Below are 12640 nucleotides of genomic sequence, written 5' to 3' on the forward strand. Positions count from 1 at the left end.
CAGCCCTGTGAAGCAACTGCTGTAGAACTCTGTTGTCCTCTAACACAGGAGCTATGGACGTCTCTGCCAACGCTTCGTCCAGCAGTGAAGAGGAGGAAGCATGTGCCAGTGGTGGAAGCTCCCTGCCATCTGCCCTGGACGGGTCACATGACTCCCGGGGCAGCGTTGGAGGTAGTGGTGCCAATGTCGGTGCCGGGGCCATAGGTGTCGTAGTCAACATCAGCATCAGTCTCACAGGAGAGTGTTGCATCGGCACGCTCAGAGGAGCCACCGGGGCCGGGGGGCCAGGTGCTTACATTGGCACCTGGGCTGTAGGTGCCTGCATCGAGGTTGACGTCAGCAATGGTGCACGTGTGGGAGACTGGTGTGTCTTGCCGTCATGAAGGCCATTGCCGAAGTCGGAGCCGAACACGGCGCTGTAGGGGAATAGCGTTGGGACCGTAGACACCGGGTACATATGCACAGTGGAAGGTGGCACAACAGTGGCAGAAGCAACTGAAGACGTTGCTGAGCATGGGCCCTGGGTTCTTCTCTGGCCCTGGTGATAAGCCCAGGGAGTCCAGAAGGGCCACTGAGGTGGGTTCTGCCACTGCAGAGGCCACGCCTGATGCTCCCTTCTGTCTCTGCCCAGCCTCGCTCTACGGTTTCTGCTCCTACTTGAGCGATAGGAGTCGGGCTTCGACTCCAAGGTCTCAGACACTGAAGACCACGGAGGAGCCGATCCTTGGTGCCTCAAACGTCGAGAGCTCAGGGAGCGGGAAGGCTTTCTGTCGGAGCATGTAGGTGCCGATGGACAAGGCGAAGGGGAGCGCCTCGACATCATAGCAGCTTTCCCTTGGAATGCACTGGAGGACGGGGCTCAGTCGGCACTGACGGTTCCTCCCTGGCAGGCGAAAAAGGTGCCGTCAGGTGGAGGAGATCTCCGGCAACCTGGTATGCTTCTGACGTGGACGGGAGCTGAAACTGCTGCATAGGCGCCGGAGATAGAGGCGGGGCTGGACTCGACTGCCTCACCTAGACAGGAGTCGACACGGCCCCGGAAGGAGATGCCGAGGGGTCGCACTTCTTGAGGCTTAGCCGGAGGAGAACGGTCGTCTGGCTTTTTCTTCTTTTGAGTCACTGGCGAGTGGGAGCGGTGACTACTATCGGATGGGCCCCGTGAGGAGCCGTGTTGGTGCCGAGCATCCCTGGAGGAGTCCTTCCTCGGCGCTGAAGTCGCCGGGCCGCTCCGCGTCGAGGACGCTGCTGTAGGGGTCAGGTCTCTCAAGCCCAGGTCGGAATGGGGGCGCAGGGCTGCCTCCGTAAGAATCACCTTCAGCTGCTGTTCCCATTCTTTAAGCGTTCTCGGGCGGAACTCGCGGCAGATCTTGCAACGATCTTTTTGATGGGTCACCCCCAGGTACCTAAGACACAACGAGTGCAAATCACTCTTAGGCATGCGCTTGGCGCAAGCCACGCATATCTTAAATCCCGGGGACTGCGGCATGCCATGGCGCCGGGGCTGGATTGGAGGGGACACCCCCCCCACACACTACTATACTAAACTTTAACTGGAGTACTACCAACAACTAACTAGATACACAAAATAACAAAGAAACTTGCTGAGCAAGAGCTAAGGGACGTTCCAGCCACCGTCACTGGTGGTAAAAAGGAACTGAAGGGGTGGGAGGTCAGCAGGGCTATATATTAGGCGCCATGAGGACGCAACTCCAGGGGGCGCCAAGGCTGACCTGATGGGTGCTGCCAAGGGGAAAGTCTTCTGGCCATCATGCACGTGCACACACCTGATTGGAATTGACATGAACAAGCACTTGAAGAACATCCAAGTTCTATCCCTCCTGTCTCTGGGAAGCGCCAAGGGCTATTCCTTGTGGCAAATGGCAAATGCAGTCCTAAGTGGCCAAACCAGGGATTTGTTAAAAGATTCTTGGAGTGGGTTGATTTTTTTCTGGGGTCTGTCTATAACTCTTCTACAAGATTTTCCAGAGTTCCTCTTGCTTTCTTCTCTGTATGTCTCAGTATCCCTCCCAAAACACGGTAACAGAATACTCAGTGCCCCAAACACTATTCATTTCTCAATGCGTTTAATCCTTCTGCACACAAAGAATTAAGAGAAGCCTCCCTGTATCTCCTTTTACTGTGCATTGTAATCTTGGCTTTTGTCCAGAAATATCCCGTGAGGAGGGACACTATGAGCCACTGCTATAAGGACCCTTCCCACAGGGAGCTGGGATGGTCCCTCTACATACATGCAGCTCCTCTAAGACCAAGATCAATGTACAATGCAGAAGGCAGGAACTGAGATGCAGACCAGAAACTAACATACATTTTAAAGTCACTGCCCGGAGGCCGAGAATAAAGTGTTAGATTTATGCAGTGGGGAGTCCCTGGCCTCACTTAATATGTATGGTGTATATTCCTACAGAGCCCGTGCACACACTTTGAAACTTCCACTGCACATCTGTGCATCTCTGCATGGATTTAGGCTCTGAGCCAAAGACTGGTTTCCTGAATCAATGCAGCGCTCTGGTTTTCAGGCACTAGGACCCAGGGGGAGCTTGAATCTCATATGAGTCAGTGCTGCTCTCACCCCTCAGAGCAGTGAATAAGGCTGGAGAAGCAGAGTGTGTGTGAATGGCTCATCTGATTTGGGAAAGTGTCCACAAACTAGGATACTACGGTCTACGGAACAGCTTGGGCACCCCTTAGGATTCCATCTCCCAGTGGTGTTCAGGGTAGAGCTCGGAGGTGAGTGACAACACTCTGATCAAAGGGTTTTCACAAAGCAATCACAATGGTTGTTGTAGAAGTTTGGGATTTTTATATTTAGCAAACATGGTTTTGGTGTACTCTGATCCTTATCCTCCTGGATGGGGGCAGTCCAGATGTGTTTGAAAGATGGATTATATTGGCTGTGACTAGAAAGTAACATTTATGCAAAAAGCCTGATATTTTTTCCCATATTTTGGTTGGTGTATTGAGACTTAAAATAGACCTAATATGGGTTGGACGTCATGCTTATCTGGAAGGCTTCAATAAGCGTTTGTGGCTAAGTTAAAAACCTGTGACATCCTTACAGAGCAGCCCAGTCTTAAACAAATACAAGGATTCTCTCTCATCTGTTTCCAGCCTGTTAAATCAGACTAATTTAATGTTCACAGGTACCTCTAAGAAATCACCATTACCCTGCTCGTTTCAGAGAATTTGGCTCATTTAATATTAACCACATTTTTCCTAAAACAATCCTACCTTAGTTCAGAAAATGTTCATTATCAGAACTGAACTGTGGTGCAAGGCTGAGCAGAATTGATTCAAGGCTATCAGACATTGGCAGAAGCAGCAGTTCACCAGAGATACAAATTCTCTAGGTTCACATGGAAAAGCTTACAAACTCCTTGTTGTTTGCCTGCTGTGATAGGATGAAACTGTTTATTTATTTGTATTTGGTGATAAAGCTGTTTTATATAGAAGAGACACTAATCAGGGAGACAGAGATGGGGACCCATCAGGAAAAGGGAAAGAATTGGGGAGCTCAGAACAAAATGTAACTAGATAAAGTTTGTGCGCACTTTGGGGGTTTCTTCCTTCACTTTAAATTCTTATTATATGCTCCAGAACTTTTAGGGAAAAAAATAGTAAGCTTGCTTGTCAGGCTGGTTTTTCCAAATTGCCACAACTTGGAAGTTGCTCTGTAACTGTTAGGAAAATAATTCATGGGTGTTTTCATGCCTTGAAGCGTAGCACAGTAAAGCCTCTTGGGTACTTTTTGGTATAAGCTAAAACAAAATGCATGAGTTCTCCTCTGCACCCCAAGACAGTCATCTGAGGGTCCTGCCTACGTGCACATTGGTTACAGTTCTGAGTTGCTGCATACATTACAGAAAGAAGTTCCTTTAAAACAACAACTCTGTCAACTGCTATGTCATGTGCGTCAAACTCACAAGCTTGCTGTGGTGTCAGTACTTTCTCAAGAGGACTGCAACAATGGGATCAATGGCCAAATTAAATGGACTGTCCAAATGAGTAAGAGAAGCAGGATTTGGCCCTCAAATGCATGAGTCATTCTATAATAAATCTCAGCAGGATCTGGAGAGATCTTACAGCAAGACAGTAACTTTTCTGTTGAGTATATGCAAAGTAGTAGGAGTTATTCAACAACCTGAGAAATGCAGACAACTCACCCTAAAGGGATCTATCTATTTCACAATGTAATAGCAGAGGAAGTAGTGATGACTATATTGCTCATTACTTTCTCTGAGTGCTGCTACGCAATGTTAATTTCTTCACTCAAAATTTAAGAATTCCTCTTCTCAGCTGTGTTCTTGGGCTTTCAGTTAAGAGTTACACAAAGCACAATGGCTTATTCCATCACATGTATTAAATAAAAACAGTTGCGACCCTAATTCATTACAGTCGTTACCCACTTGCTTTAAAATGTGCATCAAAAATTTGTGTTTAGAAACACTGAACATGTTTTTGGAGGTCAGTGTTACGCTAACTGCCCTTCCTTTAAGGAGCAAATAGAAGAGAGATCGCTGGGGCACATGTAGGGACTGAAGCTGTGCAAAGTGAAGGCTGCAGCAGCGTATTAATGGGTAGATTAGATCGCAAAAGCTCATATATGACTCCACTTGCTTTGGTCATGTATATGATGCTCCCTTTTACTCTTAATTTGAATTTAAAGAAATAAAAATTTAAAAAAACATTTGAAAATCCTAATACATTTTAATGAACATTTCTTGCATTCTGACCACCTCTTCTAGTTTAAATTATAAAGGCTATTTTTACATATACTGGGGAATTATATATTTGTAGTTTTAAGGCAGTAATACAGTTTTGTAGTTATTTTAGGACCAACTCTGCCTACATTACTTATACTTGAAATAAAATCTGTAGTAGAAGATTGAAATTAAATCTCACCACCAATAAAATCAGTCCAATATTGGTGGAATTAGAGATTTGAGTGTCATTAAAATCTCTGCCCTACAAAAGCAAATGAAGACAGGATCTTTCAAACCATCTAAAGCAATGGTGACCTCTGCTGGCAATTGCCATCTCATCACCATGAGTGTAATGGGTTTATTTGATAAAATGTAGAAATTGCTCTAGATTTCATTAATGAACAGCTCTAGTGGTGTCTGCACATCTATGTGCGTGTATACATCTGTGATGAACAATAGAGCCCATTATACACATATCCTAAACCAGGGACAGAGATGTTTCTCTAAGTTTCCTCCAGCAAGGCTTGCAATACTGTGTTCAGTCCATTGTTGGGGAGTAATTTTAGCACTAACACTTTCGGGGGGAAATCTGCTGCCTGAACTGTCATCGTTTGAGATGGAAATAGTTGACTTCACTATAGGCTAAATATTAAAAGATGCAATGGCCTGGAATTAATTCCCCAAATGGAAGCCGAGTAAAAGCTCTGGCTCAGTGTCCTGTTGGATTTTCTGCTTATGAGATTGACGGCACTGGGGACTGACACCCAGCCTGATCCACATGTAGCTAGTAGGCCAGATTCTCAGCTAGATTGAATGGGTGACTGTAGTGTAAATACACCAATTTATACCAGCTGAAAATCTGGCCTCCTGAAGGAACAGGAACTCCTATAGGCAATGTAGACCACCCATAAGAATGGAAACATTCATCCACTAGCAAGAAGTAACTAAGGCAACGAACCAGAGAATACTCGAGACTTGTGAAGGAGATGGGATCTACCTGCTGAAGTGTTTTCGACATGGAAGACAGTTCATCGATTAGAACCATAAGATTTGGACTCCATAAGGGGTCCCCGGCAAGAATTGCAACTTGTGGAACAGAAAAGCGCCAAATCATGCTGTGAAAAATATTTTCCTAAGTGAAGTGCCCTAAAAATTCATAAGTTTTAACTCTACCTTTTAAATTAACTCCTCTCCAAGTTCCTGTAAAAATAAAGCTCAGTAAAATCTACGTTTGGAACCTCAATCAATGGGAGTTAGGTGCCTAAATACCTTTAAAAAAAAATCAAGCCTCAATGCTTTATTACGTGTACAATAGGAATCAATGTAGTCAAACACTACTGAACCATTTCTGCTCTAGATATGGCTTCATAAAACCCATTAACATGATTTGTGCGCACACACTGAGAGCACCTGGGCCTTATTCTCACTTGTACAAAGGCTTGATTACACCATACTGACAGCAAAGAGAGGCTAGAAAATGGGTGGAAATTACATTAAGGTCCTTTTACACTGCCAAAGTGCTGCAAAGAGGCCAAAGGGTCTGAGTTTCATTTACCCTAATTATTTTAACATGTAAAATACTGTGTGGTCTTGCAGAACACAAAGCTCACTTTAATACAGGCTGTCATTTCATTGCTGGTAAAATTATACCAACTGTATTTGGTTTGTTTAAAGCAGTGGTTCTCAAATTGGGGGTCAGGACCCATCAGGGGGTCACAAGGTTATTACATGGGGGGTCATGAGCTGTCAGCCTCCACCCCAAACCCTGCTTTGCATCCAGCATTTATAATGGTATTAAATATAAATTTAAAACACTTTTTTATATAAGGGGGGGGGGGGTCGTACTCAGAGGCTTGCTATGTGAAAGGGGTCACCAGTACAACAGTTTGAGAACTACTGGTTTAAAGACTAACAGCAAAGAAAAATGAATGATATAGGCAATGTGCATTCATTTATTCACTGTAAAAAGAGGTTCATACCAGGGCACCAAAAAATATTTATTCAAGAGCAGGGAGGATGATGACTAAAGAACTGCAGAAAACTCCTAACAAAACTACATAATAGGTCAATTTGAGGGCAGCTGTAATTCAGGAGAGTCGTGTTCACTGTTCTGCATGCTGGAAAAAAAAGGTTATCTGTTTATAGTGGTGAAGTTTGTAAGTAAAGTCTAAGGAAGAATTTCATTGTCAGCATGGGATGCTCAAGACAGACATCTGCCAAATGTGCAACAAAAATAAGGAGATAAATAATAGCAAGGAAATAGTATAGAAAAGTTAATACAACCCTGCCGTGAATACTGCATCATAGCTGGAATATATGCAGCTGAAATAAAAGTCCAGAGAAAGGCAATGAAAATAATGGGGCTCTGGGTACAAGGGGGATCCTCAGCATGAGGAGAAGAATATTCGAGGTGGTATAAGAGGCATGAAATGCTGAACAGACAAGGGTAAGGGGGCACTGTAATTAACTCTTTCCTGAAATACCAGAGTAAGAGAGCACTTGAAGCTCATAGATTCTAAGCCCAGAAGGGATCACTGTGATCATCTAGTCTGACCTCCTGTAGAACAGAGGCCACACAACTTACCCCAAATAATTCTTTGAACTACAGCATCTCTTTAAAACAAAAAGAAACTAATCTTGATTTAAATATAGCCAGTGATAGAGAATCCATCAAGACCCTTGGTAAATTGTTCCCATGGTTAATTACTCTCACTGTTAACAATTTACATCTTATTTCCAGTCTGAATTTGTCTAGCTTAAACTTTCAGCCATTGGATCTGTTTATACCTTTGTCTGTTAGACTGAAGACCCCCCCCCCCCCCCATTATTAAATATTTGTTCTCCATGAAGGTGCTTATAGATTGTGATCAAGATGCCCCTTAATGGTCTCTTTATTAAGCTGATTGAGATCCTGGAGCGTAACTATAAGGCACGTTTTCTAATCCTTGAATCATTCTCATGGCTTTTCTCTTAACCTTGTCAAATGTATTAACATCCGTCTTGAACTGTACACACAAGAATGGACCGCGTATTCCAGCAGTAGTTGCATCAGTGCCAAATACAGAAGTAATTAACCTCTCTATGCCTACTTAAGAGTTCTGCTTTTACATCTGTAGCAGAGCCAGGTGGCCTTGTGCTCAGTGCACTTGGTTTCCAGTCTCACCCCTCCCAGCAGGAAGGGCCTTCAGTGGCTTATCCTCATTTCAGGGTTTTCAACATTCTTACTCTCTCCTTACTAGAGCGGGAGGTGGGGTGGAAATGAGGTTACCCCCTCACAACACGGGCAGTTGGCAGGGGAGCATCACACAGTGCTCTACTCACCACTGAAGCGCCGCCTTCTAGCCCTGGCTGGCGATTAGCTCGGACAGTCTTGCGCCCCTTCCAGCGGGCGCTCACTCCATCTCTCTCTCCACTCCCCTCCTCAACTGCTCCCTTGGCCCTCCCACCTGGTCACTGTAATTTTCCCCTTCTGGGTGGGGGATGCAATTGTGTACCAAAGTCTCTCTGTATCAGCTGTCCCAGGTAGTCTTCCAATTCACTGTTTCTCAATGGTGCCACTTCCCCAGTGGCTGATAGGGGAACCCAGGCCCACCCTTTTCTCTGGGTTCCAGCCCAGGGACCCTACAACCAGCAGCTAAGGTTTGCCCCACACTTTGCTGCTGTTTCCCTGGACTGCTTCCTACATTACCTCTATCAGCCTCCTTCTCCACCCACCTCCAGGTGCACTCTTCCCTGCAGGCCAAACTCCCTTTTCCTCCTCACCTCAGAGAGACTCCAGGCCACCGCCCTGTCTGCCCTCAGCTTCCCAGCTTTATACCAGCCCTGCCTGTTCCTGTCCAGGTGAGCTTCCTCCTTTAATTAGTCCTCATTGCTCCCTAGCTCCTCCTCCAGGTGTAGCCTAGGCACTTAATTGGCCCACCTTGCTACCTTAACCTCTTCAAGGCAGATGTGGGGTGAACACCCCATCACAGGGGGCCAGGGCCCTCCCACACCACTGACCCTTTGAGAGGCAGCAGTGTCAGGCACTCTGGTGTGCCCACATGCTACCACCCGTCTCCCCGACCAAGACAAGCAAGTCCAATATAGCAAAAAAAGAAGACACCTAAACCTTTAATCTCAGCTGGACTCATCTTCCTCACAGCGACACTTGTTCAGGAGACCTTACCATAAGTCTATCTTCCTCCCCTGTCTTTTCCTTTGTAAGGTTTCTCTCCAGGTGGGGCATGCTCTGCAGGCCTGGAGGGGTGGGGCAGGGCTACCTGGATCCAGTATTGTCCTTTGACCCCTTTGGGCCCAGAGAGGGGTTTGTACACCCCATCACAGCATCCAAGCATTAGCCCTTTTGGCCAGAGTGTCACACTGCGAGTTCATATTAAAAAGCAAATATTTTGTCCATTTTAAATTAATACTCCCCCCCCCTCCCCCATATAGAGGCAAGTAGCCCAGGAATGTTCCAGAAAGGACTAAAGATTTATGTGACTACAAATAGCATCTCAGTTACGCTAGCTAAGATAAAAGTACAATTAAAATCTGGAAATACCAATGTTATGTTTCCTACAAGAAGCATAATGTAGCCCCTTTCCATGTGAGTAGCATCTTATATTGCTGTTACGATCTATGTATTGTACTGTATGGTATGTGCAAGTGTGACCAAGTTACAACTGCAAGTTATGATGCGTTGTGCATAAAGTGACATTATTGCAATGTCTGGTGGCTCCAACTGTGCGCCTGTAGCTGAAGTGCTCTGCCTCTGAACGTCCCTAAAGACAAGCGAAGCAACACCTGTGTGTGATATACGTAACTTTGACTCTTATACATTAATTGGGAATGATTAATTCCTCTTATGCTTGTTTAAATCAGTAATAACTAATGAAGTAGAAATGTGAGAAGGAGCAGATTCTAAATGGTAGATCTCTAATAAAGTCCTCAGTAAGCACAACTGCAGTTGAAGTGGTTAATAGAGTCCAGCCCCTCAAAAGTGTCTGAATTATTTTAATATGTGAACAACTTTTTTCATACTTTGAGAATGCATAAAAGGTCACAGAATTATACTGAGCTCTCAAGGCACACACAAACACCTCCTTTATTCTAAGATCAAGCATGAGACTTTTGAGCCCAAAGGCTATGTTTTTCTGAGAGTTATAAGTACCTGAAGACAGGGGCTTATAATGAATGTGCCTGCTCAGCCATGCACAAGAGTCAATACTCAGAATGTTATCCTGTATAGGAAGCCGTATACAAAGTCACTGCTGGGCATTAGATAAGGGTCACATTTAGTGGAGGGACAAGATGTGAGGCCATACTTTTTACTGGACCAACTTCTGTTGGTGAAGACAAGCTTTCGAGTTTACACAGAGCTCTTCTTCAGGACCTATAAAGCTATTCGTGGTGAAAATTAAAGCTACCATATTGAGACCAGGGCCCTTTGTATTTCCAAATCTTGATGACATTTTGGTGGAGCAGAGTCCCAGATCAAAACTTTTGTACAAGATAGTTTGAAAAGCCTGAGTGAGCATATCAAGCTTCAGCAGTATCACTTTAAATCCCCTGCTTCAGTGTATGAGAAACCCTTTGGACTCCATCTCAAACACTGAGGAGAGAAATATTTACCTCCTAGCAAAGATCCTTTCTTCTTTTTCCAAGGATCCTGCATTTGCCATAAAGCCTCAAAGAGTTACTGTAAAGTGGTTCCCATTGGCAGAAGGCCATATCAACTCCTATCAAAGTCACATTCTCCATTACTGGGAACAGTTGTATTGTATGATTACATTTTGCATGATTACATACAGTGGAATCCTCTGAAAAAAAATTGTGTTATGGTTACAGTCTCCAATAAAAATCCAAAGAAGTTGCATGATACAGGCTCTGCAGCTTGTCAAACCCAAGGCATTCTCCTTGGATTGGCAAACCCCAATGTTATTTTCCTGGTGATATTCAGATGTTCTTGGCCTAGAACCCACTGATTGTAAAGTGGTACCTGCAACTTCTGATTCAGTTGATACTGTTATAGCTTTGCTCAGGAAGTTTCGAAAATTGAAAACTGAAGTTGGCCCATTGAATATATTTTAAAAGGACTCTTCCAAAAGATCATTCTTTAAATGTATAATCCTGTCTCCAAAATCTTATGTCCCTTGCCGTGGTATATCATAACAATGTGCCAATAAAAAAGCAGATCCTGCTCCCACTGAATTAAGTAGCAAAACTCCCACTGATTTCCGTGGAAACTGTTTCAAGCATAAAGAGAAAAAATTGTCCATCCACAGACGAGGTGATTTCTATGGCTTTTTGGTTTTTTTTGGGGGGGGGGGAATAACTTGACTTGCCAACCCTCATCAAAACTATGACAATCATATATGATTCAAACATCAAATCCTTTCCAGAAATAATGTGATCATGATTCTCACTCTGGTGGCTGGTCATTTATTTTTAATTGCTACATTTGTGAGAGGTGCTACAGTGTTGAAGTTGCTGGGATAAGCTTATTTAGAGATCGCGCCTATATAGTGGCTGCTTGGAAAACTAAGAAGATTAGACTGTTTGACAGTCTTTAGTCACACAGAGGAAGTTAGATTACCAATGTCAATGGGATGGGGATTATTTCTTTGATGATTTCCTATTACTCTGAGTATTTTTCTGGCTGTCAACTAATGTGGTTTTGCTAGTCTAAACATGATTTTTTATGATGTTTTACAACTCATTAATTTCACAATTTTTTCTCTAAGTGATCGAGTGTGTAATTGTGCCTCAGAACTCTTCCTGATTTTAACAGAGTTGTCTCATTCATCCATTTTCTTTATTTTGTTTTCAGTCGAGCCATATGAAATCTAAATAAAAAACAGAAAGTGTATTGAGTTCATCAGAAATCTTCCACGTGAGGACTTGCCAACCACCCCACATTACATGTTATCTTTGTTTCCTGGTTAAACAGTTTTGGCTCAGAAGTGAGCACTTTTTTTCTGTTTTGAAATTTACCCTTTGTTATGAGACGTGGCCATGTGTGGGATAGTTCACGGAACTATGAAAAAGCATGTCCACACTTCGGTGCCAATTAGGTTCAAAGAGATTTCTAGTAACTTCAAGGACAACTCAAATTGTGCATCATGCATCTTCATCTGGTCATCACTTCTGAAGGGGGTTGCTCCGGCAAGGTGCTGAGCACTTTGGCCCCAAAGCCCCACAGCACAGGCTTAACTTTAACCCTATGAGGAGTCCCATTGACTCCAATGCTGAGCACCTTCCAGAATCAAACCCATAACTATGCAACAATGTAGCCATCAGTGATTAAACACTTTTCACTTCAGCCCTGATGTAAGCAATGCAACTCTGGTGGCTTTAGTGGAGGGATGAATTTGGCCCTTCAAATTTTTACAGAAGCAAAAAGGACTACGTTTCTGTCATGCAGATGTCTGAAAGTGGATACTGAGGGTATGTCTACACTTACTAGGGATCGGCGCTGCAGCGATCGATGCACTGGGGGTCAATTTAGCGGGTCTAGTGAAGACCTGCTAAATCAACCGCAGATAGCTCTTCCGTTGACTCCGGTATTCCACCGGAATGAGATGCATAAGGTAAGTCGACAGGAGAGTTTCTCCCATCAACCCAGTGCGACGTGGACACTGTAGTAAGTCAACCTAAGCTACGTCGACTCCAGCTATGGTATTCACATAGCTGGAGTTGCATAACTTAGGTCGACTTAACCCTGTAGTGTAGACCTGCCCTGAGATAGCTACATATCAAGGCTTAAAAAAATCCACCCATCAGTGGGCAGTTTTCCCAGGTAAACAGTATGGAAGCAGGCTGAGCCATACATTTATGGATATTAAATTTGTTTCTAGTTATTTTGGATGTGAAGGAAAATCTTCTAAATGCAACTGATGCAATGTTCTATTTCTGAGTTTGCAGGCAGACTGCTCCAGTGC

General features: G+C 44.2%; 1 protein-coding gene across 4 annotated transcripts in view; it reads left to right on the top strand.

Moving 5' to 3' along the window:
* Positions 1-2642: 2642 nt before the first annotated feature.
* Positions 2643-12640, top strand: part of NGF (nerve growth factor) — a 48135-nt gene continuing 38137 nt past the window's right edge. For all 4 annotated transcript variants that reach the window (XM_054027163.1, XM_054027164.1, XM_054027162.1 and 1 more), the window contains exon 1: positions 2643-2748. The gene's annotated coding sequence lies outside the window, so the exon portion shown is untranslated. The remainder of the gene's footprint in view (positions 2749-12640) is intronic.

The sequence above is a fragment of the Malaclemys terrapin genome, chromosome 4 (assembly GCF_027887155.1).
Source record: "Malaclemys terrapin pileata isolate rMalTer1 chromosome 4, rMalTer1.hap1, whole genome shotgun sequence".
NCBI lineage: Eukaryota > Metazoa > Chordata > Testudines > Emydidae > Malaclemys > Malaclemys terrapin.